The 14991-nt window shown below is 41.0% G+C and overlaps 1 protein-coding gene across 27 annotated transcripts in view; it reads left to right on the top strand.

Moving 5' to 3' along the window:
• The window catches only part of CAB39L (calcium binding protein 39 like), a 122121-nt gene that overhangs the window by 18238 nt on the left and 88892 nt on the right, over positions 1 to 14991 (top strand). For 10 of the 27 annotated variants that reach the window (XM_008273846.4, XM_070048865.1, XM_070048878.1 and 7 more), the window contains exons 2-3: positions 7794 to 7934; positions 9791 to 9864. The gene's annotated coding sequence lies outside the window, so the exon portion shown is untranslated. Of the gene's footprint in view, positions 1 to 5937; positions 6021 to 7793; positions 7935 to 9776; positions 9865 to 13362; positions 13419 to 14991 lie in introns of those variants that run through there. The other 17 variants (XM_070048868.1, XM_070048873.1, XM_070048883.1 and 14 more) reach the window with 6 other exon arrangements.

The following is a 14991-nucleotide window of genomic DNA, read 5'->3' as shown; positions in this document are numbered from 1 at the left end:
CTATTCAGTATAGTTCTGGAAGTTACAGCCAGAGTCTTTAGGCAAGAAAGAGAAAGAGAAATCAAAAGGATACAAATTGGAAAGGAGGAAGTCAAACTATCCCTGTTTTCAGATCACATGATCCTGTACATAGGGGAACCAAAATACTCCACTGAGACTATTGGAACTCATAAGATAGTTGGTAAAGTTGTAGGATATAAAATCAACACACAAAAATCAGTAGCCTTTGGATAGACAAACAATGCCATGTCTGTTCTAAAAATCAGTTCAATTCACAATAGCTACCAAAAATTTAAATACTTTGGGATAAATTTAACCAAGGGTATGAAATATCTCTATAATGAAAATTACAAAGTGTTAAGGAAAGAAGTAGAAGAAACACACACACACAAATGGAAAAATCTTCTATGTTTCTGGATCGGAAGAATTAACATAATTAAAATGTTCATGCTACCCAAAGTAACTTACAGATTCATTGTGATTTCAGTCAAAATGCTAAGGACATTCTTCTCAGATCTAGAAACTAACAACCTTAAAATTCATATAGAAACACAAGAGATCCTGAAAAGCTAAAATAATCTTAAACCATAAAAATAAAGCCAGGGGCACCACTATAGCAGATTTCAAGACATATTACAGGGCAGTTATAATCAAAATGGCCTGGTACTGGCACAAAAATAGACACATGGGCCAATGGAACAGATTAGAAATCCTGGAAATTAAACCACACATCTACAGCCAACTAATCTTTGACAAATGAACTAAAATCACTCCCTGGAGAAAGTACAGTCTCTTCAACAAATGGTATTGGTAGAATGGAACTTGACATGCACAAGTATGAAGCGACACCCCTACCTTATACCCTACACAAAAAATGAGGATCTAAACCTAGGTCCTGAGTCTGTAAAATTGCTAGGGGAAACACTACAAGATACTGGCATAGGCAAAGACTTCTTGGATAAGACATCAGAAGCATAGGCAATAAAAAACAAAAAGAGACAAATGGAATTACATGAAGGTAAGAAGTAACAAACACTCAATAAAATGAAAAGGAAACTGGCAGAATGGCAGAAAATATTTGCTAACTGTATATCTATAAAGGATTAATATCCAGAATATATAAGGAGGTTAAGAAACTCAACAACAAAATGAACAATCCAGTTCAGAAATGGTTTCAGGATGTGAACAGGCATTTTCAAAAGATGAATTACAAATGGCTAATAGACACATGAAAAGATGCTCAGTATCACTAGACATCAAGGAAATGTAACTAAAAATCACAATGAGTTGTTTTTTTTTTTTTTTTTTTTTTTTTTTTTTTTTTTTTTTTTTTTTTAAGATTTATTTATTTGAAAGACAGAGACAGAGAGAGGTCTTCTATCTGCTGGTGCACTGCTCAGATGGCTGCATCTGCCGGATCTATGCTGATCTGAAGTCAGGAGCCAGAAACTTCTTCCAGGTCTCTCATGCGGTGCAGGGGCCCAAGGACTTGTGCCATCCTCCAGTGCTTTCCCAGGCCATAGCAGAGAGCTGGATTGGAAGTGGAGTAGCTGGGACTCGAACCGGCACCTTTATGGGATGCTGGCACTGTAGGCAGTGGCTTTACCTGCCATGCCACAGTGCCAGTCCCTGCACAGTGAGGCTTTACCTCACCTCAGAATGGCTGTCATCCAAAAATCAAAAATGCTGGTGATGATGTGGAGAAAAATACAGTGATATTGGGAATGTAAACTAGAATAACCCTTATGAAAGGCAATTTCAAGATTTCCTCAGAAATCTAAAAATTGATCTACCATATACCCAGCCATCCGATTCTTGAGAATTTACCTAAAAGAAATGAAACCAGCATATGTAAGAGGTATGTACCTGCATATTTATAGCAGTTCAATTCACAACAGCTAAGATATGGAATCAACCCAAATGTCCATCAACTGATGACTGGATGAAGAAAATGTGGTATAGGTACACAATGGAATACTACTTAGCCATAAAACCAAATGGATAGATCTTTAAAAGAGGGGAGAGAGCGGCGCTGTGGCGCAGCGAGTTAATGTCCTGTCCTGAAGCACCGGCATCCCATATGGGCCGCCGGTTTGAGACTCAGCTGCTCCACTTCCAATCCAGCTCTCTGCTATGGCCTGGGAAAGCAGTAGAGGATGGCGCAAATCCTTGGGCCCCTACACCTGTATGGGAGACCCAGAAGATGCTCCTGGCTCCTGGCTTCAGATCTGCACAGCTCCGGCCATTGCCGCCAAATGGGGAGTGAACCATCAGTTGGAAGACCTCTCTCTCTCTGCTTCTCCTCTTTCTGTGTAACTCTGACTTTCAAATAAATAAATAAATCTATAAAAAACAAAACAAAAGGATACAGTTGGAGACCATTATGCTTGGTGAAATAAACCAGTCCCAAAAGACAAATAAATTTTTTTTGTGACTTGTGGTACCTAGTATATAGAATACAAAAAAACATGTAAGGTATATGAGTGAAACTGACATCTGGAGATTTGACTATTGCTTATAGCCTTGTATATACTCATGAGGAACAGTGGCCTTTCTCCTTACTACATGTTGAATTCTTTATTCAGTGGAGGACTAAGCTTGTGATTTTAAAATAATTTTAAAGTATGTCCTCACAAAAATTAAGAGAAAAAAAATGGAGGAGAGAGGGTGAGAAGTATCGTTATATTAATAAAACAGTATACCAAATCCATGAAATCTGTTCCCTACATATCACTCAATAAATAATGTTTTAAAGATTAATGTGTTTTGGGCTGGCACCGCGGCTCAATAGGCTAATCCTCCGCCTGCGGCGCCGGCACACCGGGTTCTAGTCCCGGTCGGGACGCCGGATTCTGTCTCGGTTACCCCTCTTCCAGGCCAGCTCTGTGCTGTGGCCCAGGAGTGCAGTGGAGGATGGCCCAAGTGCTTGGGCCCTGCACCCCATGGGAGACCAGGAGAAGCACCTGGCTCCTGGCTTTGGATCAGCACGGTGCACTGGCCAGTGCGCCGGCCGCAGCAGCCATTGGAGGTTGAAGCAACGGAAAAAGGAAGACCTTTCTCTCTGTCTCTCTCTCTCACTGTCCACTCTGCCTGTCCAAAAAAAAAGAAAGAAAGAAAAAAAGATTAATGTGTTTTATTTTGATAAACTTTGCCCAATCATTCTTTTTTTTAAAGATTTATTTATTTGCTATATTTAGTTACACACAGAGAGAGGGACAGGCAGAGAGAGAGAGAGGCAGAGAGAGGTCTTCCATCTGCTGGTTCACTCTCCAATGGCTGCAACAGCTAGAACTGCGCCAATCTGAAGCCAGGAGCCAGGAGCTTCCTCTAGGTCTTCCCACATGGGTGAAGGGGTCCAAGGACTTTGGCCATCTTCTACTGCTTTCCCAGGCCACAGCAGAGAGCTGGATCAGAAGTGGAGTGGCCAGGACTCCAACCGGCGCCCATATGGGATGCCGGCACTGCAGGTGGCCACTTTACCCCCTATGCCACAGTGCTGGCCCCTCAATAAATACATTTTTAAGAATCACTCAACAATGGGGTTCAGAGAACTTCCCAGTTGATTTACACATCAAAGAACTGGGAGGGTAATCTGCCCATAGGGAAAGTGGAAATGGATGTTCTCTCTACCCATCCTCCTTGCTCTCTGCATTTCTCCTATTGACTGTTTGTGAATTGTACCCTTTATATATATAAAACTGGTGGTGGTAAGTAAAATACATCCCTAAGTTTTGTGAGCTGTAGAATCTCCACTTTGAACCCAGTTGGTGAGAAGTACAAGTTATATTCTCTAACTTGTAACTGGTATCTAAAGCAGGGGCAGTCTTGTGGGGCTGATCCCTTCACTTGTGAGGTCTGTTCCAGCTCAATAAGTATCATACATGAGTTAGAGAATACACAGTTGATGCCCATGGAGTTGTAGAATTGCTTAATGTGAGAACAGCCACACATTCTACTTCAGAAGTATATGAGTGCATAAACAGTCTGTTTTCTCTGTACAGGTGCATCAACGTAAATATGCTCAACTTAAAACAAAAAAAGGGTTTCTGGCTGCAATATACACAAGGCACAACTGCAAAAAAAATATGAATAATGAAGAATTAATAATTTAAAGCAGTCAGTATCAATAACAATAAAGGAAATTACAAAGATATACCAGATCAGTGCATATGTTTTTAAAAGCATCATTCTTCATCTTGATACCAGACAGGGCATAATTTAGGCCACATAGCATTGAGATGAAAAGTATTTATAGTGCCAGGCGCCGTGGCGCACAAGGTTAATCCACAGCCTGCGGCGCCAGCATCCCTTATGGGCTCCAGTTCTAGTCCTGGTTGCTCCTCCTCCAGACTAGCTCTCTGCTATGGCCTGGGAAAGCAGTAGAAGATGGCCCAAGTCCTTGGGCCCCTGCGTCCGCATGGGAGACCCGGAGGAAGCTCCTGGCTCCTGGCTTCGGATTGGCACAGTTCCGGCCATTGCGGCTATTTGGGGGAGTGAACCAACAGAAGGAAGACCTTTCTCTCTCTCTCTCTCTCTCTCTCTCTCTCTCTCACTGTCTGTAACTCTACCTCTCAAATAAATAAATAAAATCTTAAAAAAAAAGTATTTATAACCTAAAGGCTATACTTTGTTGTGGTTTTTAAGAGTTCATCTCTGATTTAGGTAATTTAATATTTTGTCATGCATTGCAAATGAAAACCAGTGTTTTTCTTTTGTAGATTACTGTGTTTTATTTTTTGTTGGTACAGAGGTCATGTATTGAAAATATAATCGTGGCCGGCGCCGTGGCTCAATAGGCTAATCCTCCGCCTGTGGCGCCGGCACACCGGGTTCTAGCCTTGGTCGGGACGCCGGATTCTGTCTTGGTTACCCCTCTTCCAGGCCAGCTCTCTGCTGTGGCCCGGGAGGGCAGTGGAGGATGGCCCAAGTGCTTGGGCCCTGCACCCCATAGGAGACCAGGAGAAGCACCTGGCTCCTGCCTTTGGATCAGCGTGGTGCGCCGGGCACAGTGCGCCGGGCGCAGCAGCCATTGGAGGGTGAACCAACGGCAAAGGAAGACCTTTCTCTCTGTCTCTCTCACTGTCCACTCTGCCTGTCAAAAAAAAAAAAATAGCCGGCGCCGCGGCTCACTAGGCTAATCCTCCGCCTAGCGGCGCCGGCACACCGGGTTCTAGTCCCGGTCGGGGCGCCGGATTCTGTCCCGGTTGCCCCTCTTCCAGGCCAGCTCTCTGGTGTGGCCAGGGAGTGCAGTGGAGGATGGCCCAGGTGCTTGGGCCCTGCACCCCATGGGAGACCAGGAAAAGCACCTGGCTCCTGGCTCCTGCCATCGGATCGGTGCGGTGCGCCGGCCGCAGCGCGCCGGCCGCGGCAGCCATTGGAGGGTGAACCAACGGCAAAGGAAGACCTTTCTCTCTGTCTCTCTCTCTCACTGTCCACTCTGCCTGTCAAAAAAAAAATATATATATATATATATAATCGTGTTCTTTTAAGGGAATATAAATAATAAATAGAGACTACAGTTCACAAAAAATATTTTACAAATATTTGACAAAGAACATGTCAAAAGCTTTAATAAAGTCAAAAATTGCAAGAGATATAAGGAGCAATAGCAGTAGGCTGCTCATAGGGAATTTTAACACACCCTTTCAAAATAGTTCAGAGTAAATGGACCAGAAAAAATCACTCATAGAATCCTACAGATTTATGTCAAAATCTAAATCCACCAATAGAGAATATGTGTTTTCACACATATACCTGGATCATTCGAAAAAGTCATTTATATGTTAGATCACAAAGAAAACTTTGAAAAATGGAAACAGTGAAATTATGTCTTCATGCAGTAAATCTAGAAATTATTTTGTAATAAATAAAGGTTGACTTCTGGTTTTAGAAGGAACTGGGAACTCTATAAATCCAAATGCCCCTATACTTATTTCAGAAAAGCCATGCAGATCCATAAGAAGAGCAAATGAAGCCATCACCTTTGCCTTAACAGCATACTGTGAAATTATGGCTTGTAGGTAGGTCTGCATTTAAATTCAGCAGAGCTAGCCGTGGAGCCCAAACAGAATTGGCCAGTGAAATGGGACTATGTTTAGAGGAGTAAAGAACAGGACCTAGGGGGCAGCAGAACTCAGACAATAATTCTCACGAAGATCCACACTGTGACTAGCAGGATACTGAGAAGAAATGTGAGCCCTGTTGGACTAAAGGGACTTGAAAGACCAAAGAAGCAGTTTCTGGAAAATTTCTGGAACCTAGGAAGGGGCACTGGGCCTTCTTCAATGAAAGCTTAGGATGAAAAAAGAAGAGAGAGATGGTATAAATTAAGGATCACATTAAAATAAGATAGTAGACAAATCATCTGCTCCACCACCAAAAAAAAAAAAAAAAAAAATCATTGCTGGGGGTGGGGTGGGGGGAACAAACCCTAGTTAAAATTGGGTACTATTGAACTAAGGAATCCAGAAATTCAACTAAATCCCTTACTCCTATCTTTGCACATCTGTCATGTGGTCAAGGAAAAATCATACTCTCCAAAATGAACAGAAGATGGCAGGCAATATCCATAGAAAGTTACTTAAAGTGAAAAACAAAGTGAGAGTCAAAACATTTCAGCTGATGAAAAATCTCTGCCAAACATTCAATTACAGAGGTAAAGAAAACTATAGCACAAACCTGTGCTTGACTTCAATATTCTTAAAACAAGCATTTGCAGAGGGAAGACGTCTCAATTCCAAATTCTCTTCAACCCCAAAACAAATGGTCCAAAAGAGAAATATGTAATAAGTAAATTTACTGAACTCTGGAAGAAATGAAAGAAAAGAATGAGACAATAAAAAAAATCATCTTTTAAAACTATGCTAGAGATTTGACTGAATATTATAAGGGACACAGAGAAAAGGTTTGAAGACAACCAAGAGACTGAAAATTAAACAGATACGGTGAAAGGAAATATAAAATGATTAATATAGAAAATACATAACATTAGAGTTTCTAAGAAAAAATAGAGCTAATATTTAAAGTTGAGTTAATGAAAGCTCTCTAAAAATAAGAGAAGACTCAAATCCACATTTTAAAAAACCTTTTTGTGTGCTGGGTAAATTGATCCAGAGTATCAGTTCCAAGTCATGTCCTAAAAAAATTGTTGGACTTTGAAGATAATGAAGAAAAATTCCTCTGTGCTTCCAGGCAGAAAGAAGAGGTTAGGTTAGCACAGACTTCTCAAAGGTGACATTCAGAGCAAAACAGCCATGGGATGGCAAATTTAAAGTCTGTGAAGATGTAAGCCAGTGATGCTGGTTCACTCCCAGATTTATGACTCACTCCCAGAAAAGAAAATAAATCATACTGTATATAATATATACACACACATATTTGTGTGTATGTATGTAAAGGTATATATTCAAAAATGCAGTAAGCAAAGTCAAAATACAAATGAAGGCCGGTGCCGTGGCTCAATAGGCTAATCCTCCGCCTGTGGCGCCTGCACTCCGGGTTCTAGTCCCGGTTGGGACTAGATTGAATACAGTGAAAATGAAATTCAGAGTAATACAGAAAGAACTAATGAGATGGAGTGTGTGTTATATGACAGGCATTGTGCTGACACTGAATGTGTGCTTTATTATTTTGATCTTGCTGTTACAAGTTGAGAATTGTGATATTATTTTCCTGATGTGTTAGAGAGGTTCAGTAATTTGCTTCAGTTTAGCCAGCTACTAAGTAGGAGATTGAGATAGAAACTCAGTCTATAGAACTCCAAAACGTATACTTTTTCTGCTTCATTATTGCAGATGTACATCAAATATTGAGCAGAAAGATCATCAGAAACTAGGTCTGCTACTCATACCTGTAGTTGCTGCTGAGAAAATGAAGGTGGAGCGTCAATATCAGTGGTGTATACGTTCTTCATGCACATACAAAAGGAGAGAAGGGTAAGTTTTCCCTTATTTCTGGTGAAAAAATATAAACATACATCCCTATATTCATATTGATGTTAGAGGTAAATTTTACAAAAGTTGTCATTGATACTGAAGTTATTAAAAAGTGGAAACCAAAAGTATGGTGAAGCAGAAATTAAAAAAAAAAAAAGAAACCTCGCAGGCATGGGTTTTCATTAGGCTGTTAATAGCAGGAAATCCTTCACCTCTTCCCTTTGTGATAAGTTAAAAGTGCTCTTTCACATTTGGTGCTGTAAAACAATAAAATGATGAAAGAGCTAAAATTTTACCAAGCATCTAATAGGAAGAGAGCATCCTTAAGTTAGGAGGGGCTTTGCATAGCCTATTTATTTATTTATTTATTTGAAAGGCAGAGTTACAGAGAGGGGGGGGGAGACAGAGAGAGAGAGAGAGATCCTCCATCTGCTACTTCACTCTCCAAATGGCCACAGCAGCTGCAGCTGGGCCAAGCCTTGGCCAGGAAACAGGAACTTTATCTGGGTTTCCCATGTGGGCACTGGGGCCCAAGCCCTTGAACCATCTTCTGCTGCTTTCCAAGGTGCATTAGCTGGGACCTGGGTAGGAAGTTCCCTGGATACTGGTGTAGCAGGTAGCAGCTTAACCTATTGTGCCGCAACACTAACCCCTAAATACTACTTTTTAGAAGGAAACCACTTGAAGTAATTGGAATAGGGGCATTTTCCTTTTATTTATTTATTTATTTTTATTTTTATTTTATTTTTTTTGACAGGCAGAGTGGACAGTGAGAGAGAGAGACAGAGAGACAGAGAGAAAGGTCTTCCTTTGCCGTTGGTTCACCCTCCAATGGCCGCCGCGGCCGGCGCACCGCGCTGATCCGATGGCAGGAGCCAGGAGCCAGGTGCTTTTCCTGGTCTCCCATGGGGTGCAGGGCCCAAGCACTTGGGCCATCCTCCACTGCACTCCCTGGCCACACCAGAGAGCTGGCCTGGAAGAGGGGCAACAGGGACAGAATCCGGCACCCCGACCGGGACTAGAACCCGGTGTGCCGGCGCCGCAAGGCGGAGGATTAGCCTAGTGAGCCACGGCGCCGGCCTGTTTTTTATTTTTTATTTTTTGACAGGCAGAGTTAGTGAGAGAGAGAGAGAGAGACAGAGAGAAAGGTCTTCCTTCCATTGGTTCACCCCCCAAATGGTCATTATCACCAGCACGCTGCACCAATCTGGAACCAGAAGCCAGGTGCTTCCTCCTGGTCTCCCATGTAGGTGCAGGGCCCAAGGATTGGGCCATCCTCCACTGCCTTCCCGGGCCACAGCAGAGAGCTGGGCTGGAAGAGGAGCAACCAGGACAGAACTGGCGCCCTAACTGGGACTAGAACCTGGAGTGCCAGCACCGCAGGCGGAAGATTAGCCTAGTGAGCCATGGTCCGGCCATTTTCTTGTTGGTTTTTTTTTTTTTTTTTTCTGTGTTTTCATTTATATGAAAGGCAGAGAAAGACAGACAGACATAGACACAAAGGTATTCCTTCTGTTGGCTCCCTCCCCAGACATCTGTAATAGCCACGACTGGGCCAGGCCAAAGCCTATAGAACTCTATCCAAGTCTTCCATGTGTGGGTGGCAAGAACCCAGGAATCTGAGCCATCACTACTGCCTCCCAGGGTGTGCATTAGCAGGGATCTCTGTGGTTAGCTCAAGTAATGTGTTAATCTCTGTGCCAAATGCCTTCCCTATATTTTCCTCTTCAGATTTATCTTTATTTCATTATGGTGGAAATTTAATTTGTGACTCTATATACCTAATAGCATTAAGAAAATATGTTATATTTTCTGTAAAGATTTTGAAAATTAATTTTGAAGTGTCTTTTTGTCAGAAGCTGTGTTGATCAGTGACTGGTGAAGGCTGAAAAAGTTGAAACAAATTAGCAGATGATATACCACTTCCAAGGTAAGATAATAAGATAGCTTATGATCAGATTACAAATCCTCTTAACAGATTTATAGACTACATTGAACACACCAGAATAAATATAATATCCTGATGTAAGTTTTAGAAAGCAATTGCGGAAATAATAAATAATTTCTGTTTTCAGCTGTATGATAGACGAGATCTTGAATCCCTCCTTCCATCAAACATGTAAAATACTAGATTCAGTATAAAAAATTCTTTAAAATGAATATATTAAGATGTAAGAAAATCATGAAAACTCTTTGGGACTAGAAATAAAACAGTATATCCTGTAGGTAAACAGGTGCTGATATAACTGTATACTTTGGGGACACCCCTGGATTTCTGTTGGCACAGGAGCTATATACATGGACAAGGATGGGGTCTGGAAATAGACACCCTTGGACTCCATGAAAGTAAAAGGAAGTCTGATCAGAAGCCATCTTACAAGAAGCATTCAGTGCTGGATAAAGTTAAAATCTTCCCTAATAATTCCTGGTTACCAGCTCATAGTCACTTGAATTTGGGACCTACATTTATACTATTTTCATGAATCTAGAAATTCTACAGTGGAAGATTTTTTTATTTTTAAAATTTATTTATTTGAGAGGGACTGAGAAAGAGCGCTCCTATCTGAAGGCTTATACCTCAGATGCCTGCAGTGACTGGAATCAGGCCAGTACTGGAGCCAGGAGCTTGGAACCAATCCAGGTCTCCCATGTGGGTGTCAAAGACTCAACCACTCAAGCCAACACCACAGACTCCCAGGGTCTGCATTAGCAGGAAGCTGGAGTCAGAAACTAGAGCAGGAAATTGAACCCAGGTACTCCGAGACACAGGCATTCTATTGGGTGTTTTAACTACTAGGCCAGTACCTGTCCTAAGTTTTTTTTTTTTTTTTTAGATTTATTTTCTTTATTTGAAAGAGTTTCAGAGAGAGGTAGAGAGACAGAGAGAAGGTCTTCCATCCACTGGTTCGCTCCCCAATTGGTCGCAATGGCCGGAGTTCTGCCCATCCAAAGCCAGGAGCCAGGAGCTTCTTCTGGGTCTCCTACGTGAGTGCAGAGGCCCAAGGACTTGGGCCTTTTTTTTTTTTTTTTTTTACCGGCAGAATGGACAGTGAGAGAGAGAGAGACAGAAAGAAAGGTCTTCCTTTGCCATTGGTTCACCCTCCAATGGCCGCCACGGCCGGCACACTGTGGCTGGCGCACCGCGCTGATCCGATGGCAGAAGCCAGGTGCTTCTCCTGGTCTCCCATGCGGGTGCAGGGCCCAAGCACTTGGGCCATCCTCCACTGCACTCCCTGGCCACACCAGAGAGCTGGCCTGGAAGAGGGGCAACCGGGACAGAATCCGGCGCCCTGACCGGGACTAGAACAGAACCCGGTGTGCCGGTGCCGCAAGGCGGAGGATTAGCCTAGTGAGCTGCGGCGCCGGCGTTGGGCCATCCTCTACCGCTATACTAGGCCATAGCAGAGAGCTGGATTGGAAGTGGAGCAGCCAGGACTAGAACCGGCGCCAATATGGGATGCCAGCGCTTCAGGCCAGGGCTTTAACCCGCTGTGTCATAGCTCTGGACTCTGTCCTATTTTTTTTTTTTACTGACACATGCAAATTGTATATGTGATACATGTGTGAATTATATAATCATAATATGCAGTCAGGGTAAACATATCTATACCCTCAATCTTTAACTTTTCTTCATGGTGAAACCATTCAAAATTCTTCTAGTTGCTTTTCTTATAAGAGAAATATTCAACACATTATTATTATCTACAGTCACCCTGTTATGTGTAAGAGCACCAGAATGTCTTACTCCTAGGGCACTGGTGTTGTAGCACAGTGGGTTAAACCACAGCTTTTGATGCCTGGCATTCGTATTAGGGTGCTGGTTTGAGTCATTTTGGGAGTGGAACTAGTAGATGGAGGATCTCTCTCTCTCTCTCTCTTTTTCTTTCTGAGTCACTCTGCCTTTCAAAGAACCACATAAAACTTTTAAAAATAATTAAATAAATAAAGTAACAAGAACACCAAAACCCAAACCAACAACAGCTTAAACATCTACATATAGAGAAATGGTTAAACAAACTGTGGTACAACAATATTAAGGAACACCACCCAGTTCTTTAAAGAGAAAGAAGTAGTAGTGGTGGATATTAGGCCTTGCAGTTAAGACTGGTTAAGATGTCAAGTGTCCCATGTTGGCATACCTCCTAACTCCAGCTTCCTGCTAATGCAAACCTTGAGGCAATGGTGGTGGCTGAAGGTGATAGGTTCCTTTCACCCACATGGAGGAACTGAATTGAGTTCTAGGCTCTTGACTTCAGCCTGGCTCAGTCTTAGCTGTTGTGGTCATTTGAGTAATGAACCATCAGGTTGGAGATCCTTGTCTGTCTGTTTTTTTGCCTCTCAAATTAAAAGAAAAAGAAAGGAATGAAATACCTCTACCAAATATGGCATGTAAAACAATCTAGAATCTGATATAAAGAAGTGAAAATAAGTTATACAGTAGAATGATCCTCATTAAAAATTGTCTCTCTGTTTTCAAACGTATGTCTGCATATGCCTAGGAAAAATATATGTAAGAATAGCTCTAAACTTTTAGCAGTTAAGAACTGCTAACTTTGGGGAATGCAATTAGAAAAGAGGAAGACAAAGAATTTTCTAACAACACAGAAGCATATAACATAAAAAGTTAGGTTTATAAAATGTTTTTATTATTTTTTATTTATTTGAGGGAGAGTTTCAATCTGTCGGTTTGTTCTCCAAATGTCAGCAAGGGACAGAATTGAGAGTGGAACCAGTTCTCCTATGTGGGTGGTAGAAACCCAGTTACTTGAGCCATCACCACTGCCTCCCAGGGTCTGTGTTGGCTGGAAACTGGATTCAGGAAAATCAGGAATCAGAGCCAAGAAGCAAACCTAGGTGCTCTCAGGTAGACTAAAGGCCTGCTCCCCTATGCTAGGCTATTTTTTTAATGAGAATTGGTTTTGAGATTAAAATGGAAAAATACATATTTTTAGAATAAGTAGCTAGAAATGTACACTGGTTTGTATTTGTAAAACAAGATGCCATTCTGTGTTTGTATTTATTAAAAATACTTTTCTGTAATTAATAGTTACTAAATGATTGTAATCATCTTTCCTACTCTAGAGCATGTTTTATAAGTTGTCAGAGTTGTGGTGAAATATATTTTATAAAGATAATGAAGTCCATTATAATCACTGAACTAATTCCATAGAAATTTTTCCATTCAATAAAGTACCTGAATGTTTTATTACAAATGCTATGTGTTTGTTTGCCATAAATGGCTTTGTTTAATCTGAAAATTAAATATAGTCTAAAGTACTTCCATTATTAACAAGCTTCATAACCACATAGAATGAGCTACTTAGAGACCAGTTTCCCTTGACATTTTAAGCTGGGTTATTTATAACTCAGGTTTTCTGTCCCTTCACTCAGCCTACTTCTTTCTTTGTCCTTTCTATGTTCTTTTCAGATCTCATTCTTTCTTCTTGCTTCCAGAGCACCAGCTCACAAATTATACTTGCAAAGGTTTGTAACAGTTGTAATAGGATTTCCCAACAAAAAAATTTTGTGAAGTTCTGATTTCAGTAATTTGTACACAAGTGAAAGTTTGTAAAAGCTTGGAAAATTGGAGTATGACACACCTTATAAAAAGAGAATGTGCGTCAGTCCTCAACAGGGTGGGAATTGTTCCTTTATTAAGAAGTATCTTGTGTTCCTAACTGATTCAGCAAGAACTTTCCATAAAAGTATTAACTGCAGAGAAAACAAAACATAGATCCAGCAAAGAAGGGTAGGGAAATATGAGAATTATTATCATTCCCCTGTGGTTATAGCATTTTGTTGATTATGATGCTACTTACATGAGAAAACTTCTAAAAGTTCATGGAAAATGGAATTAAAAGGTAAGTTTCTTTTGGTGCAAAAAGAATTGAAATCCAAGTATATGAGAAGTCTTCAAAAAATTTGTGGAAATGTATTATAAATAACGAATTTCAAAATTTTATTATACCAAAATAAGCTTGTCATTCAATTATATTTTTTCACAGATTTTTTTTTTGAAGTTCCTTCATATGTTATATCTCAACATTTCATGACCGGTTTCTTACCATGTTTCTTACCTTGTTCCTTAAATTGGGAAGTTGGTAGAAAACCATAACATGTATTTCACTTAGTTTTGTGATATATGATATGGAATTGTAACTGTTAAATTTAGGACTTACATAGTTTTCTGTTTGTCTCTTTTTCTCTCTTTACACGGTTGGTTTGTTTTATTTGAGAGAGTTACAGAGAGAGTAGTCTTCCATCAGCTAGTTCATTCCCCAAATGGTCACAACATCTTGGGCCAGTCTGATCTGAAGCCAGGAGCCTGGAACTTCATCTCCCACATGTGTAACAGGAACCCAAGTGCTTTGGCCATCTTCCACTGCTTTCCCAGGCATATTACCAGCGAGTTGTATTGGAAGTGGAGCAGCAGCAACTCCAGCCGGCACCCATATGGGGTACTGGTGTAGCCCCCGGCAGCTTAACCTGCTATACCGCAATGCTGGCCCCTGGATAGTCTCTTGAATTACACTTTCTTTCTTCTCATTTCAAAAAAATATGTATTAACTCATGTAGGAGATTAGCCTTTCCACTTATTATGCCTTCCATGGGGGCTCAAGAATCATGCCCCCTTGATTAATTATCCCCTTCTCATCTTGTATCTTCATCATATCTGTCCCACTCAATCTACCAAGTTCAAAGTAAAAAAAAAAAAAAAAAAAGAGGCAAACAGAAACCCCTTTTATTAACCCTTCTGGCTGTCCTTCCATTTCTTATCCAGCATTTGGAAACGATAATACATGCTAGTATACCCTTATGCCTCCACTACTTCATCCTGAACAATTTATAATTTTGCTCTGATCTATTTGTTGTGTTGGGTGCTAGTGATCCATGCTCTCTCATAGGATGCTCTAGGCATAACATGGCAGGTTAGCAGGCTAACAGGATCAAAGCCACTATTACTACTTTCCCTGAAGGACTGGCTTGGAGTCTTTGGCATACTTAATATTTTGTACTTTATAGTATGTTTTGGTGGTCGCAACCTGGCTTTGGCCTA

Source organism: Oryctolagus cuniculus, chromosome 9, assembly GCF_964237555.1.
Source record: "Oryctolagus cuniculus chromosome 9, mOryCun1.1, whole genome shotgun sequence".
Taxonomy (NCBI): domain Eukaryota; kingdom Metazoa; phylum Chordata; class Mammalia; order Lagomorpha; family Leporidae; genus Oryctolagus; species Oryctolagus cuniculus.
This window is presented reverse-complemented; position numbering and strand designations above follow the sequence as displayed.